The following is a 24,402-nucleotide window of genomic DNA, read 5'->3' as shown; positions in this document are numbered from 1 at the left end:
AACTGTCAGAAGAGGAGGGTGATTTACAGCCTGAGGTGCTGGAAAGTCACACTGAACTGGAACCTCAAGGATGTGCAGCATTTGGTCTCCTAGGAACAGAGAGATTCTAGGAGAAAAAATCAGCAAGGACAAAAGAAATGAGGAAAACCACAGTTGTTTTATTCAGTAGCTCCATTAGACAGCTGTTACAAACAAACAAATGAACAAACAGGCTGGTAAATAAGAAAAGAACTCACAAAAGAAACCCAAATTATCACCCCTTTGCTAAAATGATAAACTATTTTTTTAAAAAGTTGCAAGGAGAGGTATGGGCTTTCTGCAATGAGATAGTTGTTCCCATGTCAGCAAGAGGAGACAGAATAATGGAGGGACACTGGCTTTGCAGCCTGAGAAACCTAAACTGTATATTATCTGTTCTTTTCAACAGTGTGTGTCCTGGGCATAGCACACAAACCATCTGTGTTTCAGCTTTTTCACCAGCAAAGTAGTTAAAAATTTCATTTTGGCATCATGCTGAACCTAGAGGCAATGCATGTCATAACATGACAAATATAGCGTGTTCAGAAAATGGTGCCTGTCAATGAGATTTGGAATTAACTGGGATTCATTGACTCACAAGCACAGGAGACAGTTCACACTGGCTGAGGCCAAAGGGATATCTGGGCTTGTATTGACCACTGGCCTTCTATTTCTACAGAGGAACTTGAGCAGAGTGTGGCATTTGGATGCCTTCATATACAATAAACGTTTAATGTCGCTGGCACAAATAAGGACATTTATTTCCTAACACATCAAGTTCTTGAATACAGAGGGTTTCAACAGTGTCTGATTTGTTGTTTTTAAAGTCTCATTGAGGTCCTGTGTTCCACTTTTCTCTTCTGTCATCTTGGTGAGGCTCTATTTCTCAAGTACTGAAGTACTTCACACCTTACAACTGTGTCCAGAGGCAGAAGAGAGACCATCTCTTCCTGTGACTTTGTGGTAGATGGAAGGGCATGCTTCTTAGATGATTTCTCCTGCATCTCATTGTTAGGATTTGGTTAAACACTTATTCCTAAACTCCTCTTGCATCTGGTTTAGGATTATCATCAAAAATGGAACAACAGTTGGGAACTATTCAATGTTTTGCTTATTTTGTGTACAATATGTAAATTAGGTATATGAACAACAAGTTTTGAAAATTTGGTTAAGTAAATGTAACACAGAAGAAGTCTCATTCTCAAAGTATGCTTGTCATCTTGTGCTTAAATTCAAAGTTCTTTTAAGTATCACACATATGTACATGTGCACACATGCGCGCACACACACCCCAACACACACACTGCCCAAGTACCATGAGGCCATGCATTGCATAAAGTAATTATTCCACACAATGTATTGATATGACTGTCTGCCTAGCATGCTGGAGTGCAACAGACAATTTCTGCCCCTTATCCGAAGACCAGTCTAACATCAAATAGTCCTTACACAGAAGAGTGAGCTAATATCCTACGTCATACAGAGGATCTGGTAACTCTTTCTTTATTTGGAAAAGTAGAAAACATGCTCCAAATATAACAGACATCTTAAAATGGCACAACAGTAGCTAATACATCCTGGGGCTTGGGGAGGGAAATGAAAAGAGACCCCTCCCTCCTCATTGTCTCCAGAGAGGTGACCCTAACCTGACAGCAAATTGGAGAATGGGCACATGGTTCCATTTATCCTGGGTGAACGTTAGGATTAGTGGGCTTTCCATTAACTCTCCTGATGGCGGCTTCTAATTTCCCCCACGAATCTGCCTGCCTCAAATGGCTCCTGTGCTATTTATCTTCATATGCATTTGCAGCACATTTCTGAATTCATGAATTGCAATGACTTTATTTGACTTAGAAGGGATTTTCTAGAATGCTAAATTCATAAAAACTAACCCAAGGTCTCTTTCCTCCTCCTCATTATTTTATATTCAAAATTTTCCTATAGTTTAGCCAGGGCTAGGGGTACCCCCCCAAAAAAAAGTATCTTCCAGTTACTCAATTATCTGACCCCTACCCCGCCACTATATTTCTTCTTGTAGTACATACTCGTCTAGGTGCTAAGATTCAACAATGTGGGTCCCATACCTGCACACACTGAATTCATCACTGAGATGTGAACATTTTTACATAAGAACATGGTAGATTCAACACAGCTGGAAATTGTCATTATCTCATTTCCCTAAGCACTTACTGAATTTCCTGCTATGGACTAGGCACCGAAGACACAAAACAAGGACAGCTTCTATGTCCTAAAAAATCCATCCAGCACAAGAGAGAAAAGCACACATCTCTAGAATACCCTCATTTTGCTGTGGTGGTAAGACAGTGGCTACGGTGATGAGATGCAGCACCGTGGTGTGCAGCAGGAGCCCAACAAGGTGTTCGATGTTACTGGGAAAGAAATAAGGAGGTGACGACTCCTGAACATGGCATTTGTATTAATTTCTTGTGGCTACCGCAACAAAGCACTACTTAAAATAACAGAAATTGATTCTCTTGCAGGTCTGGGTTAGAAATCTAACATCAGGATATATGCAGGGCCGTTTCCCACTGACAGGTCCCAGGAGAAATCCTTCCTGCTGTCTCCTCATACTATTCTGTGGTACCTTTTGGCTTATAGTTCTGTCAGTCTCATCCCCACTTCAGCTGTCATGTTGACTTCTCTGTGTCTGTCCCTAAGTCCCTCTGTTCTTGCAAAGACTCCAGTCACTTAGGGCTTGTTTTAATCCAGTATGGCCTCATCTTAACTTGATCATATATAGAAATATCCTGGCCTCAAACAGTGTATTTCTGTAGTTAAGACTATAACACACCTTCTGTGGAAGATGCAATTCAGCCCCGATAGTGTGGTGGAGAAAACTGGTCATTAACAAGACAAATATAAGGTCGAAAGAGTCCTTGCGTAGAGGCCTGGGAAGAGGGCAAGTTTGGGCTTAGGAGTCCTATAATAGGGGAGGCTTCTTGAAGCTTTCACGTGTCAGGTCCTCTGTCACTTCTTCTCCTCGTTAAAGGAACATTTGTCCTGGTCATTTTCATTTCAAGGGTTTTTGTAGACTGGTATTGGCTGAGGATGTCATTGATTGATTGACTTGCTTTTTTTTAAATGATAGGATCCAACACTGGGTGCATATAATAGACTAATGTAGCTGCCTTTTGGAGGCAATCTGTATCTTTTCCCAGCACTGTCTCGACTGTTCTGTCAAACTAAACAGGTGATTGCAACTAAATAAAAGATGGGCAAGAATAATTTTGCTGAATAATTTCTGTGTTTCTTATATAATTTCCTCTACCAATCATTTTTTTTTCCATCCCAACACTACTTCTTTGGATATCTGCTTCCCAACTCTTTTTTATTATTATTATTATTATTATTATTATTATTATTATTATAGATTTCTGCCTCCTCCCAGCCATCGCCTCCCATTTCCCTCCCCCTCCCCCAATCAACTCCCCATCCCTCAGCAGCCCGAAGAGCAGTCAGGGTTCCCTGTCTTGTGGGAAGTCCAAGGATCTCCCACCTCCTTCCAGGTCTAGTAAGGTGAGCATCCAAACAGCCTAGGCTCCCACAAAGCCAGTACGTGCAGTAGGATCAAAACCCAGTGCCATTGTTTTTGACTTCTCAGCAGCCCTCAGTGTCCACTATGTTCAGCGAGTCCGATTTTATCCCATGCTTTTTTTAGACCCAGTCCAGCTGGCCTTGGTGAGTTCCCGATAGACCATCCCCTAAGGGGTTTCAGGCAGTGTGTGTGTGTGCAATCCAAGCTTCACCAAGGAAGTCATTGAAGGAAAAGGTGGATTTAGGACTGAGAAGCTCTGAATAGTCCATGAGAGCTGTAGAACTAGGAAAGAGACAACGCTGAAGATGGTACCATGCTTGCTCTGCACATTTCCACACGCAGAAAGTGAGTCTGTAGAGAGAAAAACGAAGACAGATCCTCCAGATAAAAAACACAAAGGGCTGGTCTAGAGAAAGATCTCTGCTTCTCAGATGTGAACCTCTTGCCTTTGAGTCTTTCGTTCCTCTGTGCCTGGTTTATCTTAATTCCATGGAGCAGATTTCTGCATCGGATGAAACAATCTGACTGATGCTCTCCCTCACTGCCCGTTCCATCTGTGCCCAGACCTGGATCTCAGTGGGTCTGAGGATGCTACTGTTCTTAGCTGCCCTCTAGTGCTCCTCTTTCGTGCCTATAGTTTTCCCTTCTCCAGACGCTGCCTATCAAGTGTCTGCCTCACAACACACATCCTTTCCAATATAGTGTGAAATAATTAATCCACTTGAGGACATTCTACCTGACACGGAAGTGGGAACTCTCGGCAGAAAACTTGGCCATGTTACATCGATATGACAAGTATCATTTATGTATTTTTATTTCTTTCCAGAAAGCAATCCTGTTTATTGTTGAAATGAAAAACAGCTTCCAAGAGCAAAAATTCATGACGTTAGAGTAAATCATTAGTTTAGATCATATTCGCCTTAAAGGAAGCTGCAAGATGAATTTCTACACTGAACTGAAACATATTCCCTTAGCTTTTGGCCTTCTAGAAAAAGACATGAGTCATGTTCTATGAACTTAAATATAAAAGGAGGAATACGAGGAAGTGACAAATATATAGTATCCGAGAGAGAAGTAATTTATAAAAAAATATTCACACATGGTTGCTGAGGCTTCTCAACTAAGACAAGAACACTTTGCCAATGTAAAGAACAAATTGAGCTGGAGCTGGTTGAGTTGGCTGACTTCTGGAACCTCAACTGAGTACGGTGGTTAAAATAAATTACAGTTAAAGTTTATCTGGCAGAACCACATTTTATGGTGAGCAGTCGGTGTGATTAAACTGTCATCCTGTGGAGAAGAGTTCAAGTCCAAAATATCTCTTAATTTGTAGCAGATTGACTTCCTTCAGATTCCCCCTCTTTCACCTTAAATATCTTTCTCTGGTTTTGAAGATCTGAAGGTCTGCTTGGATTTGTCAGAGACTAGCCCTTTGAGGGAATCCAGCATAGGTTAGACCATATCTAATTGGACCACTTTTTTCTTTCCTCCTTAGCCACGTCACTTCCTTAGGTTCAGTTCTCAAATAGTTTAAATAAAGTTCTTAATCCCTATGGGGCTGGTGTTAAGAGACAGGAAGAGAAAGATGTGTTGGAGTCTTCCTCCCTCCTGAAGCAGCCTGAAGAGGGATTAAGATGGATATCTCCAGACTTCCTAAACTGCTTTAGGAAGGATCTGAGTTGGCTCGAAGACCTGGAACTGGGTAATGTTCAAAAGTCAACTAAAATAGGGGAATTCCAAGAGACTAAGTAATGATGGGTCTGATAATCTTAATTCTCTTTTTTTCTTTGCAAGAGTTAGTGCATACTGAACACTCAGTAGTGTTTATTAAATTATAGTGGTGGTCCATGCCTTTAATTCCAGCACTTGGGAGGCTGAGGCAAAGGCAGGCAAATATCTGTGAGTTCAAGGCCAGACCGGTCTACAGAGCTAGTTCCAGGACAGACAAGGTTGTTACACCATGAGACCATGTCTCAAAAAACATGTGTGTGTGTGTGTGTTAATTGAAATGTTGTGTTTTAATTACAACACTTACCCTTTCAGCTAGTCTTCCCCAAACCCCGTGCTCACTCAAGTTGATAGCCTCTTTTTCTTTATTATTGTTACATATATGTTTACAATATACATATACATATATGTGTATATGTCTATCTGTCCCCCTCCCCTCTTTCCTTCTCTCTGAGACACAGTTTTGCTATCATCCAACCAGGCCTTAGATTTACTCTGTACATCCAGGTTGGTTCCAAACTCATGAGCCTTCTGCCCTCAGCCTCCCACATGCTGACATAGCAGGAGCGTATCAACACACCTGGCTATCCTCTGACTGTTCTAGGACATAGCCACCTTGAAGATTTTACTCCCAGCCCTACTCAGCGTCTATCCCTACACGGAGTCCTGAGTGTTCTTTTTTCACTTGTACCCTCCCTGAATCCCTCTGAGCTAAAGAGATTCCCCACAGCTGACTTCTCGAAAGCTTTTGGATTATGGCATGCTTTGTTTAGCAATAACTAGTAACTTTAGCTCAAGATAAAATTAACCACCCTTCATGTTTATGGGTGGATAATATAAGCATGTGGATATCCTAGCCTAGCCTATTCATCTCTTTGGTGTTCTTCCATTCTGAATTGATTAGAAGGATGGAGTAACCAAGAACAGAAACAAACCATATGATTGGGGAAGCATGCAAATCAACTTGATTTTTTTAAGTACTTCTTTTGAACTAGACACATTTGGGAGTAATTATAACAGGGACTAATATGTAGAGTAGGTTTACTGCGTTAGGGATCTGTACTAAATACATGATTACAACATTCTCTGCTATAGTCCCCATAGCATACTGGCAAGTTACATGTTAGTTGTACGTGTGACGTTTTACTAAATTGAAAGCTGAAGACCAGACATTAAATGACTTGATTGTGGCTCGGAAAGCTGTTTTGCTTAGTGCCAGGAGGTTAGTGGCTCTCCATCTATGCTGATAGTCGACTGTAATCCAGGAGGTGCCGTTTGCAGAGATTCTGAAGTGAATGTGTTCCTGGAGTTAAGGAGGTAAAACAGCTGTCCTGACCTCTGAGTCCGAGCTCAGGCTAGGTCTGCTGGACATCAAGCCCTGGGCTCATCACTGCTGAGCTTCCCTGAGTTCCCTGAGATAAACATCTGTGTTTTAGAAATATGATCTGTCCTTTCACCAAGTGATTAGGAGGATAAAGGGGGATATATCATATTACAGTTGCAGGTGTGTGCCTTTTTATGTATACAATATTCAATGCTAAGGATCCCAGGCCTTTTAGCAAAGAACCACTTCAAGGCTTCCTGACACTAAATGGTAGAAAAGTGTCCCCACAGTGGGATGAAGAAGATCAGTGTCTGCCTCCGAAGAAATCATTATAAGTAACTCAGGCTTATATTCATATAAGATTTATAAGAATGATGCTTTGTTCCTCTGGTGATATCATGCATTTTAATACGTTGTGTTTATAATAGAAATGGGAATTTTAAATGCGAAAGAAGAGGCAGTTTAAGCTTTAATATATCTAACTGAATGGAATTGTATGTTCGCACCAAATAAAAAAGAAATACATAAGAAAAAGACTAAAAGGGAATATACGCACTGTGAAAGCACACACACACACAATGGTAATAATAGTTGCTGTACTAGAGTTTGTGATCTACTTTGTTGTTTATTCTTTCATCAGTTCGAAATGTTCCTCTAGTGTTTATAGATTTTGAAAGTAAAGCAAAAATATGTCAAAATGAATTTTGTATAGAAGAGAAATATAATTTAATTTAAAACATTTATTTAGTAGTCCAATTTCCCTCTACAAACAAAGAAAAATCCAACCAGAAATGTTCATTTCATAGACTTACCCCACACTGCAGTTTTTAGCAACTGAGACAGAACAATTGCCAACTTTTTTGAAGATCAACCCCATCATAAGCACATTATAAGTCATAAGTTATTGTAACTTATAGAATGCAGCAGAATAAGATTGTATTTGCCTTCCTAAGTATCCATTAGGGAAAATATTGGTGATTAGTTTGCACCCAATTTGTAGTTTTTTTTTAAACTGGTGTTCCATTCCAAATCTTTTTCCTCATTAAATTACCACTTTGCAAGTGGTTTTAATAGAGAGTCACAGCCCATAATATTCTAAAAAAAAAAAAAAAAAAAAAAAACCTGAACTGTCAAAAAATATATCTCATATCTCAGTCCATTTGGGCCGTGAAAACAAAGTACCAATCAACGAACCGGGTATAAATAACAGATTTGTTTTTCACAGCTGGAGAGGTTGGGAAGCTCAGGATCAGGGTTCTGGCAGATCCAGAATTCACCGAAGGCCTGTTTCCTGGTTCCTAGATGATGCGTCAATATGCTGGCTAGTTTCATGTCAACTTGACACAAGCTAGAGTCATCTGAGAAGAGAGACTCGATTGAAAAAAACCTCCATAAGACTGGCTTTCCTTAATTAGTGTTGATAAGGGAGGGCCCAGCCCATTGCAGGTGGTGCCACCCCTGGGCTGTTGGTCCTGGGTGCCACAAGAAAACAGACTGAGCAAGCCATGGAGAGCAAGCCAGTAAGAAATACTCCTCCACAGCTTTGGCTTCGATTCATGCCTATGAGTTCTTACCTGCTTCAGTTCCTGACTTCCTTCCATGTTGGGCTGTGATGTGTAAGTGGATGTGAACTAAACCTGGTTTCCCTCAAACTGCTTATAGTCATAACACTTTATCACAGCAATCGGAAACTTAGACAGTCTCCTTGTATCTTAACATGGTGGAAGGAACAAGCTCTTTGGGACCCTTTCATGAGGCATTAATTCTATTCGCAAGGACAACTCCTTCATGATATAATCACTTCCCAACAAGCAGCCCCCAAATGTCACTGGCAGTGGTGTGTGAGGAGAGCAGATGTGGATTTTGGAGAGACTTGGACAACAAAGCAAAGCACCTCAAAATAAAGTATTTTTAGACTCCCATCAAAAGACAGAAGAACATTTTGTCTCTTCTCTTGTGACAGCTGGATTTGGTGTTGAACACTCTGAGTTTTGATTAGGGAAATTTTTGTTTATAAAGCCGTGTCATAAAAGTACTGAGCTCAAGGCAAAATGAATTAGTCTTGGCCCTACAAGTAATAGGTCAGCTTTTCTTCTCCATTCAATTTTGGTTACTTTTCATGAAAACAAAGCTCTATTGAGAGAGATAAAAGGGCTTCCTGAGGTAAAATGGTGGTCATCTCTCAGTCTTAGGGATACAGGTTGGGATGGGAGAGAGTAGAAGATGAGAGCATCGCCACGGGTTTCGCTGTAGTTAAAATCTGTCACTTTAAGAAGTCCACTCACCTTTATTTGGAAGTCTGGGCGCAGAGATGACTGGGGACCTATGTTAAAGGGCCTGAGTTGGAGAGCTCTCTCCCTCGTGTCTTACTCTGTGACTAGGGATGTGTTCTTGATTTTTCACCCTCACAGCAATGTTTTATTTCTCCAGAGAAAGTAGGGGAAGCGCTTCGCAGAGCTCTGACTGTCCTTTCCCTACCCAAATAGCGCAACAGCTCTCAGCGATCTGTCGCCATTCACTGAGTTTCTCCAGTCACTTTTCCTAGACTTCCTATCTTACATTCACTCTCTGGGCCCTCAGATTCTTGGCAGTGAATCTCCTCCTTTCTGGCATCTAGTCAGACGCCGCACCTCTGGTCCAGAGCATTCATTCACACTTGACTGTTAGTTGTGTGTGTTCTTCCCAGGTTTGGTGTCTGTGTTGACCTCAGTGTATTTGTCTTTCAGGTTTGGGTCTGGCTTCAGAGCAACATTTTTCTCTGTTTGCAGCCACATCAATCCCACCATGAGAGGAATGTGTGAATAACACCAAGCTGGGGAGTTCAAGAGGAGAAGGTTTATTTAGATAGAAGATGAAAAACAAACTATGGTTAAGCCATGTTGAGTTGGAAGTTCCTTTAGGACATTTAAATATAATTATAAGGCCTTTAGAATTATGGATTGAGATATCACAAACATGTCGGTGAGATCTGAGGCCAAGGATGTGGCTAATAATCCCTGGGAAAGCAGTGAGAAGAGGAAAGGGAGCATACAGCAGATGCTATGTAGAGTGAAAACCATGCTTTCAGAACAGAAGTAACATTTGGGAGAACAATGCTCAAGGAGAAGTAGGAGTCCATTCGGCCAAGATGCAGTCAACAGGGGATGTACCGTGTCTGTACATTTATCTGTTGTTATCTATGGGTTTTATACGCCACCCAGTCATAGTGGCAAGGCAAAGGAAATAATAAAAATATTTTTCATAGGAAATGAAAGATAGAGGAGAGAGGTTTCTTGGAAAGGGTCACCTGGAGACATGCAGAAAGTTTGTAATATTTGTTTCACCTTAAGCAAGCCTATCCCATATGTAGTGATTTTTCCCCAATGTGCATGAGAAGCTTCTGTGCATTTGTTTGTTTGATACAAGAACCCAAGTCTCAAGGTCACCACTGCCTCTGCCTCCCAAAGATGCTTGAGTGGTTGGGGTTTGTCACCATGCTCACATCCTAGAACTCTTCATTTTGAATTTGTCATTCATCAAAAATGGAGAAGATACTAACCTTTTCATGACTTTCATAAGAGCAAGAGGTGTGGGTATACACATGGTCACCACATGTGTGTGTATGTGAGATGAGAGAGAGAGGAGAGAGAGAGAGAGAGAGAGAGAGAGAGAGAGAGAGAGAGAGAGAGATGAAATGCCTCCATGAAAGGTAAATATAAATATTGCTAGGTTGCAGCAACTTGCATGGTTTTAGTCCAGGAAACCTGGTTATGAGTAGAAAAAGAATGAACAAAGTACAGACAGACAGACAAACAGACAGGGGGATAGTAAAACTGATGTCAGGTGGACTTGGTTACCACTACCACTGCAACCTGGAACCCCATCGTGTCTATTAGTCCAACACAGGAGGAGTAATAGTTGGTTTCCATAGGAGGACTCTTAGGGGAGCATCACAGGCTGTAAACATCTGCCAATCTCTATACACACTAGTCAGTGATTCATAAACACTCGTGCTGGGACCCCTGAAGAAACCGCTACACTTTCTCTTGACCAGGGCCATATGGGTAACATTTTGCCAATTTCCTGCATGTCTGAAGTCTTGACATCCTTGGTATGGCTGTGACCATGTCAATAATGCACAGTCACCCAGGACTTCACTCAGGGCTTCCTCCCTCTCAAACAGCTAGGTCTTACTTTTTGGTGCTGAGAATTGAACCTGGGGCTTCCTATGTCATTTGAATCTACCGAGAATGCTAATAAAATGCTATTCTCAAAGAAGCAAAATAGAAGAAGGGAAGAGGACCAGCCCACAGACACATCTTGGTCTCTGGATCATAAAAGGAAGCTCAGAGTTGGCTGTCCAATAAGCTGGCCCAAAGCAGCCTAGAGAAGCTGTCTGTCTTTGAAACACATCCACGCCATCAGGAGATCTTGTTTTCCTACATTCCTATGTGATGTCCCTCAATCATCTTTACTGGAATCCATCAAAATAGTCATGCTGATTTCACAGTCTTCCACAGTGCACATGAGCTTTCTACTGTTGGGGTTTCTTGATAGCTGGGCAGTAGGAACTTTGCAATGGGGCTATTGAAGATTGAATCTTGTCTCCCATAGCAAAAATATGTCTGAAGGTTAAATATGTGATTCCCCCTTTAAAAACTGAATGTTAAATATTTTAATATTTAGGGGTTAGAAAAAAATAATTAATGAAAATTTTTCTTTGAAAATATATAGTAGCGAACGTCTCAGATTTTGTAGAGTTCTGCAGAGCCTAATTTGTTATGCAAGTTGTAGTCATTTACAAGGGACCACAGAAGTTTCCCTAAGAAGCTTCTCAAGGGAGACATTATTAAATGGCACCCCAGCTCAAAGGACTTGTACTTGCTCTGCCTAGATGCTTTTATTTATTGCAGAATGGACTTCCAGAGACGTATGATGAAAACCGGCCCCTCGGAAAAGTCTTGTGAAGGCTAAAATCCCAGACAAGCAACCATCTTGGCAGACTTAAAGTTAGTGCCCAGCTCTGTCCCTGGTAGGCATCAGAACAGTGTCCCCAGGTGTGGTCTGTGGCTTTGGGTCCACGAGTCTTCCTAAAAGGCCTGGATTAACTTGCAGTTTGAAGTCAGTCCTTTCTCCTATGGGCAACACAGCTGAGCATGTCTCTTCTCTTTATGACCCGAGCCCCAGGGAAAAGCCGCCCTCTTTCCCGTCTGCTTTTAAAATAACGTTTTTCCCCTATAGATACAAATCTTTCTTCTTTTAAGTCCTCTCCCTAAAAAGTCCTTTTTACCATCAAATCATTGCTTTAGTCAAAAGCCAGTTCTTTTTGTGGAGGGCAAAGGCAGCTTAAACTTCAACTGCTTCAAGAGCAGTTTGGAATGGGGAAAAAAGGGGGGGCTAATTGCCATATGAAAGCAGCTTATTAACAGTCTAAAAAAGTAGCAAAAAATCTATTTTATGTGTGTTTTCTCCCAGAGGTTAGGCTTATGGAAGACCCAAACAAATGTACTACTTTTGTTAAAAACAAAAACAGAAATTGTGAAAAACGTAATTAACTTGGCTTTGTGCAGCAAGGACGTGGACTGCAGCCTCAGCTCTTCCTTTTGCAGCTCCCACAAAGCCCTGTGATGGTTTTCTTACTTTGGGGGATTTGGGTCTCTTTTTGACTCAGCCCTGTTGTTTTTCAACAACAATATGTTAAAATGCCAATTTGGGATCAGTAAGCCTTGGTAGTATACTCAATTCATTCACTGAAGAATATAAAGAGTTTCCAAGAAGGATCAAATCTTATTTAGACGAAAAGATCAAGTATGAGCACTTGATAGAAGAGACCCCAATCTGGCATCCTCCTTGTTTGAATACAGATTTAAAAACAACACTTGTTTTGTTTTTAAAAGTCACCATGTGATTTTGCTAGAGGAACAGTGTGGACCCCAGTGTGCTCTGCTTGCAGCTGTCATGCTTCCTTTGGAGGTCAATCCACACATTCTATCTTTGGCGGACACCAACGAAGAGAGAAAGAATACATTTTGTGGTCACTATGTCGAGAATTCTCATCAAAAGCCTTTTCACATTGTTGAAAATAGGAGAAATAACTTTTTTTTTCCCAAAGACAGAATCACGTTTTCTTCCTGAAAGCTCATATGGTTTGACGTTTTCTTTCCTTTGCTTTTCCATCTCTCACAGTATTGCCCACATTTATGTTGCTGTGATAAAAATATCACAACTAAAAGCAACTTACTCAAGAAAGTATTTGTTTAAGGCTGATGGTTCCAGAGGGATGAGTCCACTGCAGCAAGTCACAGGCGTGGTAGCAGGAACAGAAAGCTGAAAAATCACATCTTAGCTACAAACATTAAGCAGAGAGTAAACTGGAAATGGTACAAGGCTATGAGCTTTCTTTTTGTTTGTTTGACTGATTGATTGATTGATTGACTTATTGATTGATTTTGTTTTTCAATACAGGGTTTCTTTGTGTTACAGTCCTGGCTGTCCCGGAACTAGCTCTTGTAGACCAGGCTGGCCTCAAACTCACAGAGATCCGTCTGCCTCTGCCTCACAAGTACTGAGATTAGAAGCATGCACCACCACCGCTGGCTATGAACTTTCTAAGCATGCTCCCAGGGACATATTTCCTCCAGCAAAATTGTACCACATCCTCAAATAGCACGACCAACTGGGGACCAAGTCTGAGCCTATGCGGGACATTTTTTTCAAATATCTACCACACTAACTGAAATGCTTCTCCCAGATGTGTCCACATTTACCTCATATATTTATCTTATCAGTCCTTGACTATTCCCAGGGCTAAATCAGAAAATAATTTATGAAGCTTTTGAACTGGAACAAGGTGGTGAGAGCAGAATAGAGAAGGGTAAGAATTAAGGTGCAGAGGGTACATAAGTGCACAATAGACTACAGGTTCCATTTGTTGAACATTTGCTATGTATTAGACTGTAGTATATACATATCACCTCACTTACTCTAAAACTCATGTAAGACAGAGTTGATATCTCTGTGGTCTAAATGAAATGAGAGGGTTGCATAGAGATCTCAAAAATCCCATAAATCATACTCTATCATTTGTTCATAGACTTGGCATCTGGGCAAGAGCAGAATAAAAAAGGGAGTACAAAAGGTATGCCTATATGATTACATATATGGATAAATATCTCTACATCTGTGATGCTTAATTTTATAATCACCTTAGTGGTTGTTTGGGTGAGTTTAGCGCCTGAATGGCTAAACTTTTGGGGAGAGCAGATTGCCTTGTTTAACAATCATCCAATCAACTGAAAACCTTAAGGAGATAAAAAAGATCAACTTCTCAGAACAAGAGAGAATTCTCCGAAGCTATGCAAGAATTCACCCGCAACATGCATTCTTGAATCTCCAGCATATGCACATGCATGCCATTGGTTCTATGTCTCTGGAGAACCCTAGTACATTATCGAGCAAAGCCAAGAAAGACATAGAGCTGCAAATAAAGATGGTTAATGAGGCTGAGATTACAAGTCATTAGCCATGGCTATAAGTACTATAATGAAATATGGAAGAAAATAGCCAATTAAAACTATTAAGCATGAGTTTGAATGTTCTTTCCTCAACATAGCTGATGCCAATGCTGAGTGCAGTTCTCTGTATGATAAACTAGGCGCTTTATATGTGTATTTTCGGTCAGTGTGTGCATACACGTGTGTGTGCGTGCACACACACACACACACACACACACACACAAAACACTTCTGACCAAGAATCACTGTGTGAGTCTATGGAGTAGACATGAGGACAATGCTGCCTTCTAGTCATCTAAAGTGACATGAGATGAGCTTGGCAGCTCAACCGAGGGCCTTAAATAGTAAGCATCCCCCTGCTGCAGACCCCATGATTGAGATAACATTTCCTTCATTTACAGCAAACATTATTTCTCTTGTAGAGGCCTCCCTCTAAGCTGCCTGGGGTTTATATTGAAGGCCCAGTCTGCTGGGCACCAGACAGCATGAGGATCAGGAGAAACACACTCCAGTTCTCCCAGCTCGAGGGGACCCAGCTCTCAGATGGTACCGCAGGGACTTAATAAAACAATATTAAAAGACTGAAAATGTCATGGTGACATTATCTTTTGGAAATACCAGACCATCAGTTAAAGTGTGGTTTCCCAGCGGTACCGTTCGCAGGATTTGTAGCAGGAATTTGCGGGTTGTCGATGGCAGTTCTCAGAAGACCCTTGACTGAGAGTTGTGTGGCTGAAGCTCTTCCTCCTGCCTGACTCAGCAGGAATCATATCAAATTGTGTAGCCTATGCGCATCCTGGCACGGTTTTTATTGTTGATAAGTGGCCATAAATCAGGGCCAGGCGACAACTAATTGCATTTAGTTACAGAAAGAAGCCTGAGAGTGAAAACACACGTGCCTAGGGCGCCATGTTTCCTGTGACGAGTGTCATTGACTTTTATAGGACTACAGAGCACACTTAAAGCAGCCAGGATTTTTATTTCTTTTGTGGAGGTTTATAAGAACTCCATCAATAGTGTAGATTCCCTGGTCACATTACGAATGAGGAGACATGGGGATATTTTTGCTAAATGGTGTAAATGCCTTTTAGCAAATGCAGTTCTAAAGCTCATCCTATTTCTTTTTGATGTCCTTGAAAAGTTGGGAAAGATTTCCCAAATGGGCAAATCCTTCTAAAACTCTAAGCTAAAAAGTTCAAGTGAAACAATGGATAGATAGTCCAACAGCATGATGGAATTTGGGATATATTAAATATTTTATTGGTGGGTTATTAATCCACATCCAGACACAAGTTCTTTCTCCACTTTAAAAACTTTCTTACTCATTATTTTTTCTTCCAGTTTTACTTTTATTTGTTGTGTATTGCGCATGCTAAGGCATGCATGTACAGATCAGAAGACAATTTGCTGGAGTTTGTGCTCTCCTACTATCTGGATTACCAGAATCAAATTCAGGTCTTCAGTCTTGGAAGAATGCACTTTTACAGACTAAGCCATCTTGTCAAAAACCTCTTCATTATTTTTAATATATATATATTACAAACCATAGACATTTCCCCAAATTATATCCATTATTGTTATTATTTTCATGTCATTTTGATATGGTTATTCATATACAAATGTGGGATAGATACTTCTAGACTGTGGAAGGATGTGGATAAATAGACAACACCTTCCCCTTTATGAGCACTCAGTCTGTAAGAATAACATTTAACTCGCAGCTAATAAAATCTGTATATCACTTCTTAGATTATTTAACATATTCATGTGAATTCTTCCTTTGAGGCTGTCTATAGCCACTTTTACAGAGAGTAGGTTAAATGAATATTTTCATGTGCATGTGTGCAATGAACGTTTTTATGTATGCTTGAGTGTGTGAATGCACATGTGTACATGTGCATGGAGACCCAAGGCTGATATTAAGACTCTCCCTTGGTTGCTCTTCCACCTTTTTCTTTGAGGAAGAGTCTCTCAATCAAAATAAGAACCTGCTTATGCAACTGGTCTCATTATGTATCTCGCTTTGGGATGCCTGGTCTCCACAGTCTTAAAAACTAGAAAGAATATTAGATCTATGATAACAAGGTTCTACTCAAGAGGAGGCTTTTGTGTTAGAAGTTAACATCAATCCCACAGAAAAAAATGAATGCCTTGGTCCATTTCAGCAGCCTAATCACTGTACAAAGTAATATACTCACAAAGAAATTGCTTTTCTGCCACCTTTGGGACAATGTTCTCCACAAACTAATAAACAAAAGTCCTTGCACACAATGTTTGTTTAGCTTCCTTATAAAGATGGCCACTCATTATGTGAAATAAGAATTACTATTTTCCTAAAAACTATACTTGAGCAAGTAACTGTCAACTAAAATACTAAGTTCTTTGGGCATATGGCAAAGAGTGGTATAGCCTGATCATATGGTAGGTTCATTTTTAGTTTTGTGAGGATTCTACACTCTTAAAGTTAGTGTGAAGATTGTAACTAAGGGTTTTTTTAAGCTATTTTTAGAGAGTTGGGGTTTCTTTTTGGTGAAAATATGTCTTTTTCCAGTTTTTATTGTGTATGTGGGTGTTTAATTGTAGAAGTACATGCCACTGTGCATGCATAGAGGTCAGAAGACAATGCATGGAAGTTCTTTCTTTCTACTGTATGGATTCTGTGGATCCACTGCAGGCCATCATTCTTGGTGTCAACTGTTTTTACCTCTGAACTATCTTGCCAGACCTGTTTGGTGAAATATTTGAAGACTACTATTATCTTATGGATTTCAGATTGACCTTGGATAAGTATTAAATACTTTGGGCCTGCTTTTTCATCTCTAGAAATGGTAATTGATAAGATTACTTTCATCTGAAAATTTCAGTGTAACTATAAAAGCATTGACAGTGAAGCACCAAATGGCAGTTATTCTAATAAGCCCAGTGGCATATATATATATATATATATATATATATATATATATATATATATATCTTCATTGTAATTATACCCACAGTCAGCAGCTGGGTGATCACTAAAAACTATAATTAATAAGTCCCTTGTGATCTTTCATAGTTTGAGTTTTGCTGGATTTTGGCTCAGACAAGAGAGTTGAAATGTACCAAGAGGCACCAGAATTTTTCTTTAGTGATCTTGGAACAGAAAGGAGTGTCCAGGACAATTCAATTGGTAAACAAATCAGACAGGCTACACTCCCAATAGTTCATTCACCCTTGGCAATGCCACTGTTCTCTGTTGACAATGACAGTTTTATCCAAGTGATGGGGTTATAAAAAGCCCTCCAAAGGGAGAAACACAGAAACATTGGTTGGGTTAGAAGCCCTCTACTGATACCCTTGCCTGTTATCATCAAATTCAAAAACACCTAGAGTCTTCTTTTTGATAACAGGGTAGTTATTTAGATTTCAGAGCAATTAAGTGGGAACTTGACTTTGAAGAAGAAACAAGATCAAAATCTATTTTTGTATGAGTATGTTTATAACTTTGTCTATATTGTATTGATACATCTACCATATTACAATGTACATTTCTACCTCTGATACTATGACATTGTTTACAGTTAAAGATCATTGTCTTCATATATTGCAGTTGTTTATTCTTTTAGTCTTCAAGTTAGATAGGTATTGAAAATTATATGTTTGTCATATTTATTTTTAGGTTAATCAGGTCTTTTAGATACATAGAGATTATATTTAGTACAGATAGTATGATCTTCAGCCTCTTCGAAGAGCTGTAGAAAATGGCCTTTAATCTAACCTAAAATTTCTGTGCCAACGAGACACAATTAATCCTGACAACGCCACTCTACTCCCGAGAAAACATTGAACACCAAAGACACTCCACTGGGAGCTTGTCTTCTTGGCAGAACTGGCCTTTGGGTTAAAAAAAAGCCCATACCTCAACTTCTAACAAAGATACAGAATATCCCTAAGTGGATAAAACAGGATTGTCTTATCCTGCCAAGACAGGGTAGGATAGTTCTAAAAATGGTATGTCAGTTATGTTAGGCCTTAGCCAAAGTTGGTTGACTCAACATTGCAAACGAGACTTTGGGTGATTGCCCAGGTAGTCAGTTGTCTCTGTCAATTGCTACACATTTTGAATATCTCTCGTTTGTTAAGTAATATTTATTCCCTTCTCAGATCTTTGACGGAGTTAAAGATTATATAATTGTAGTTACTCTCTATGTTATTTAGACTCCTTGAGATAAAATGTTTAATAAAACTTTTGTTCTCAATATTGTTTGTTATATTTATTATTTGTTATTATTGTATATAGTTGTATTTGGTTTAGTTTTGTCTTATTTAGACAAAAGGGGGAGATGTAGGGATAAGCCCCACCCATTGGGGGCATGTTCGCCTCGGGCTAATGTTTACTGATAAATCTGCCTGGCGTGATCCCAGCAGCCCTTTTCTCTGCTTTCCTGTTCTCCGCGGGAACCTATGGTCCTGTACGTCTATTTCCTCATTAAAGCTGTATATATTTTTATAATCTGTCTGTATTCATTTACGTCGTTACAAAAATCAAAAACAATTTCTGCATGACTTGCGTCTCTTTTTACTATAAATCCTCAATATACAACCTCACTGCAGAGGAGAGATAATTGAATTAAAAAAATATCGCTAGTATATTTTATATGAGTTTCCAACAATGCATTTTGTTTAAACACAGGAAAATTAAATTCAGAATAACTTTTCCTATATAAGAAAACAAGTGAGAGACATATTCTTAACACCTCTCTTCGACAACAATATTATATTCTGGCTTTGATGAAATTAGGATAAAATGGGTAATTATTATTTGATATGAATTGAAGTGATAATTATTCAGTTTTTTCCTGCCAATATCTCTGAAATGCAAAGAGCACTCAGACAACACAATTCGGTAGTTGAGAACTCAAGTTCTGGAGTTAACTGGAGCTCGAATTTTAGCCTAACAACAGTTCAGTGTGTGACTCTCAACACTCATTTACCTCCTTTAAGCTTCAATGTCTTAAGATCTTCTGAGTAAAGTGGGAGCATGGAAACCATGGGAGGTAGAAGGGAAGAGAAGAGGAAGGGAGGGAAATGGAGAAAAATAAATAGCTCAATAAAAGTAATTTTAAAAAAAGGTTTAATGTCTTCTCTTCAAAGTGAATCCAGCCATGGCACTGACCTGGATAGTTGTTTAAAAAGGTTGAAATGATAATGCAACATATATTAGTACATTTATTTACTTCAACCTTAGTAAAGGTACCGGCGCATAGGAAGTGTTCAACAGATTATAATTATTATTGCTGAAAATGTGTCTGCAACATTAAATATCAGAAATACATACCCTAATCTTAACTAAGTTATCATCTTTCTAGGGGTTCTCACTTTTAATCTTTAATATAAAGTTTTGTTCTAGATTATTCCCATGGTACAGTTGAGGCAGTCCATAGATAGGGTGACTAAGTTGTAATACCCATTCTTTACAAGCCTACGGCACACATTTGAGTAACAGGATATAAACTAGTAATGAGCTACTGTGAATATTGACACATGATCAAATGCTAAATCAAGAAGAAAGGTGTTGGGGGGGGAGACTTTAGGTAAGACTACTATTAATTCCTGAGGCAACATGATTAGGACTTAAAGTGATGAAGGGGGAACAAGACATGACACTGTTAGTTTGACAACATATTTACCTTAGAAAGTCTAAGCCCATCACAACTATGCCTTCTTTATAGTATAGGAACTTAGATGTGAATGTTGTAAATTTCAGTTAGTTTATCAAATATTGTTTGAGGGCTTATTTCCATCCACAGAAACATATGGACTGGGCCCAGCGATGAGGACCAATTTCTAGGCCAAAATCTTTCTTAAACTCTTAAGTCTCTCTTCTAAAGCAGTGGGAACTGTGAGTTCTTATCTGTAAGGCATCAGAGTGTTAAAGCATTAGGTTTTAAGGTACGTAGACTGCTGTTGGCATTTTGTGAGGTAGTTTGATGTGGCAGAAAAAGCATTCTTTGTTAGTTCTTTATGAGTATTAAAATACCCTATTGACTTCATTAAGCTTAAAATAGCTTTACTCTTCATTCAGAAGTGCTCATGCTCAAATGATTTGCCAAGCCTTTCTATAAATCTCGTAGCAGATGCGGAGATTCATATGGCACAGTGTGACTCTAAGCTTTGGGTAATGGTCCATGTTTCCTCAGCTTGGCAAAGCTATGAATTTGTACCAACTATCTTCTCTGGTCTTGTGAGTATGAAAATTACATAGGGCTGTGTGTGTGTGTGTGTGTGTGTGTGAGAGAGAGAGAGAGAGAGAGAGAGAGAGAGAGAGAGAGAGAGAGATTGTAAAGAGATGGAATGTTCTACACCATGAAGTCAAAGTTATTTTTGCTTATTTCTAGTCTCAGTTAATAATCCTGTCTGTACTCTGAACCTTTGTATCTGACATAGAACTTTTTCTTTTGTGACTATTTTTTAAATATACACTAGCCTTGACAGACCTCCAGTCGGTACCAACCCAAAAATTAGGAATATGTTAATATATAAGTTCTGTGAAATATTTCACTCTGTGGATGACAACATCTGAATCCTTATATATGTGTCTGTCTTTGCCTGAGATACTAAGGGACTGGAAAATAGCCCCAAGAAGATATTATGAAGTAATATAAGAGCCTTACAATTGAGTATTAACTATTGCACGTAAGGGGTGGCAACAGGAGGTGAATATCACAAGCTAAGGAAATCTCCGTCTGCCCTTTTGTCTACTGGCATTACAAATTCCCCAAATATTGTGCCATGAGTATCATGTTTTCCTATTGTATCCCATCAAACTGACCTTTAAAAACACAATTTAAGAATATAATGTCAATATTTATCTCAAATACTTAGCAAAAAGGATGTGGTATCTTTAATCCCAGCACTGAGGAGACCGAGGCAGGAGGATATCTGTGAGTTTGAAGCCAGACTGGACTTCATAGCAAGTTCCAGGACAATAAGGGCCACATAGAAATACCATCACAAACAATAACAATAGCAAAATGAACAAAACATAAGGAGGTACACCTTATTAGGGCACTGCTGTTGTTTATTGTTTGTACTCTTTACTCTCTGTTCTTTTGGGGGCCCACCACCCAACTACTAAATAAATAAATGGAACATTATTCTTTCTTATAAATGCCAACTTTAGCTTGGCTTGTTTCTTTCTAGTACAGTTTTCCGTAGCTTATCTTTTGCCTCTGGGTTTTAATCTTTCTCTATTGTCTATACCTTTCTTTACTTCTTGCTCCATGGCTTACTGTGTAGTGGAATGGCTGGCCCCTGATGTCCCCTGTCCTTTTCTTGCTCCTTGATCTTTTCTCCCCAGATTTCTCATATTTATTCTCTCTGCATGCCAGCCCCACCTATCCTTTCTCCTGCCTTGCTGCTGACTATTCAACTCTTTATTAGACCAATCAGGTGTTTTAGACAGGCAGAGAAACACAGCTTCAGAGTTAAACAAATACAACATAAAAGAATGCAACATATCTTTGCATCATTAAACAAATATTCCACAGCATAAACGAATGTTTATCATTAACTAATAATGATCATTATCAATGAATATTCTACATCATCCACTAATATTCATCATCATCAACTAATATTCTACAACACACTGCTGCCAACTAGAATTTTCTGTGACTGTAGACATATTCTATACATATGGTAGCCAATAGCCACAGTTATGCATTAGGTCTTTTAGATATAGATAGTGTAACACACTGAGTTTATTTTTAAGTATTTTCAAAGCTCTGGAAATTCATTGAGCATGTGCATAATTATATAATAAATATTATTATAATGGATATTTGTCTCTAAGAGAAAGAAATGTGGACTTCCAATATTCTATATTTTAGGATATTATCATAACCTATGGTTGTATAAATAGGAATCCAATGATAGTCATCAGATAGTTCATAATGTGTAATTGAGTCATTTCCTATAGGTAAATAAAAGTAATGGTATTAAGAAAATAAGTACTGAACAGTTCACATATACATAAATAACATGCAGACTGGGCAATTGTCTATGTGTGTAAAAAACCATAATTAAAATTTAAAAAGAGAACATGAGTTTGACAAAGAGCAAGATTAGGATTAGGATTATAGCCCAAAGGTCTGTCAAAAATGCATTCCAAAGTCTTAGGCAATAGTCACAAAAGAAACAGTGTTTGTTGGCCGAGGTTTTCTGTCCTGCCCAGTTTCCACAGTCGTTAAGTCCCAAAGGAATCACACAGAGGTGTAGATTAACTATAAACTGGTTGGCCCATTAGCTCAGGCTTCTTCTTAACTCTTATAACTTATATTATACAGTGAGAATGTGGAGAACTTGGGATGCTTATGTTCTCATGGTTGAAACAGTACAACCACTGGGAAGAGATGTGCTGGATCTTCAAAATAACTTCAAAATATTAGCCTATGTGATTGTGGAATGCCAATTTTGGGTATTTACAAAAAGAACTAAAAATCGGGCCTCAAAGGCTTATTTGTGCACGTGTTCATAAAAGTATTATTCAAAATAGCTAATATGTAGAGGTAGCCCACTGTCAACGCACAGGCAGAGAAGCAAAATGTAGCGTATGTTTAAAACACAATACTACTCACTGACATACACTACAAACGGGTAAAACTCGAGGGACATAATGTTGAGTGAGATAAGTCAGTCACACAAAAACAAACACAAGTCCTGCCTGTATGACATTGAAGTTTTCAAAATCATGTAGACAGATGCTAGAATAATGGTACCAGGTAGCGTGCAGAGGGTAAACAAGGAATTATTTAGTATGTAATGTCAACTTTCCATGATAGAGAGTTGTATGGCAGGATGATGGTGTCAGCCATGAAACCTTAGAAGTGAACTCAAAGACTGCCGGGTGGCAAATAGTGTAGTAAGCACATTTAAACACAGCACAAAATCAAGTAAGAACAACGGTACGATATACTTAAGGTTTCTTTCATTCAGCTTAGAGTTTGGGACATGCGGTCTCCATTAGAATTTGAAGAAATTGTTTTTCTAAGTGTATTCCCTCTTCAACAATGCATATTTATTCTATTAATGGCACATTATGAATATAAAGCATCTCGCACAGAATGTGAGCACTTGCCTTTTTAGCTGTTGTTTTCTTGCTGACTTGTAACCTCTGAACCTAGAACGCTGTCTGACATATGGTAGGCATCCCACAAATATTCTTTAAATGAAAGAACAAATCAAAGACAGTGCCTTCTTTCAAGGCAGTGTTGGCCTCTGGTATCTTGCTGTTTCTTTGATGTTTCCGTATTGGCAGGGAGCAAGCAACCAGGAAAATGTGGGCTTGGCTGGACAACTGAGAACTGACTACTTTTCCCCATGACTCGGTTCAGACCAGGCTGTTTCTCAGGCATCTGAAGCCTGGTTGTAGTTTACTCAAACATGTGTGTGCTCATTGTGTACAGAGGGATTTTTATCTGAAGCCATAAAACCCCAAATTGCATCTCCTATTTTTGTTTTAGGATTTGGAGCCAAACTATGATAGAGACCAGAAGAAATTAGCAACTGTTCAAACATCTGGACGTAAAAGAATTCATAATTAGGGGACTTGTTGTTTTATTTTTTGGCTTTTTGAGACAGGGTTTCTCTGTGTAACAGTCCTACATGTCCTATAACTACCTCTTGTAGACCAGGCTGGCCTTGAATGCACGGAGATCTGCCTGCTTCTTGTCTCCCAAGTACTGGGTTTAAAGGTGTGTTCCACCACTGCCTGGCTAGGGGATTTTATTTTATTTTGTTTTTTTTTTAATGAGTCCAAGGTCACTTTTTCTTCTTACCTTCCCTATTTATTGCTGAAGGTTCTCTTGTCTGTTGAGAAATTGAAGTTATCAAGCTAGAACTGACACCAACATGATTTCCACTGTGTATAGCTCACAGCAGTAGGGATATGACTGATAATTTTCCCCTTTTGCTTATGAGCAGCTCCTCTTTGTCACTAGCAATTCTTTTGGTGGCTCTCCTCCTTTGAGGATGTTCTGCAGATGAGCTAACAAGATGCACGGCAGCTTGCAGAGAATAATGCCAACAAGAATTACCCACGCCACATCCTCTGGGGCTGAACATAAGCACAGGCCTGTAAAAGATCAAATCCTGGGGTAACCGAGCCTACCAAAGAGTTCCAGGAGTCACGGACGGGGGTTAAGCAAAGCAGCAGTTGGTATGAAAATACTTCCATTCTGCTAAAGCCACGTCTGATTCTTCTGGTCAGACAGGAGCTAGGAACAGGTCCTCGTTCACAGCAG

Source organism: Chionomys nivalis, chromosome 4, assembly GCF_950005125.1.
Source record: "Chionomys nivalis chromosome 4, mChiNiv1.1, whole genome shotgun sequence".
Classification (NCBI taxonomy): Eukaryota; Metazoa; Chordata; class Mammalia; order Rodentia; family Cricetidae; genus Chionomys; species Chionomys nivalis.
Note: the sequence above shows the minus strand (reverse complement) of the source record.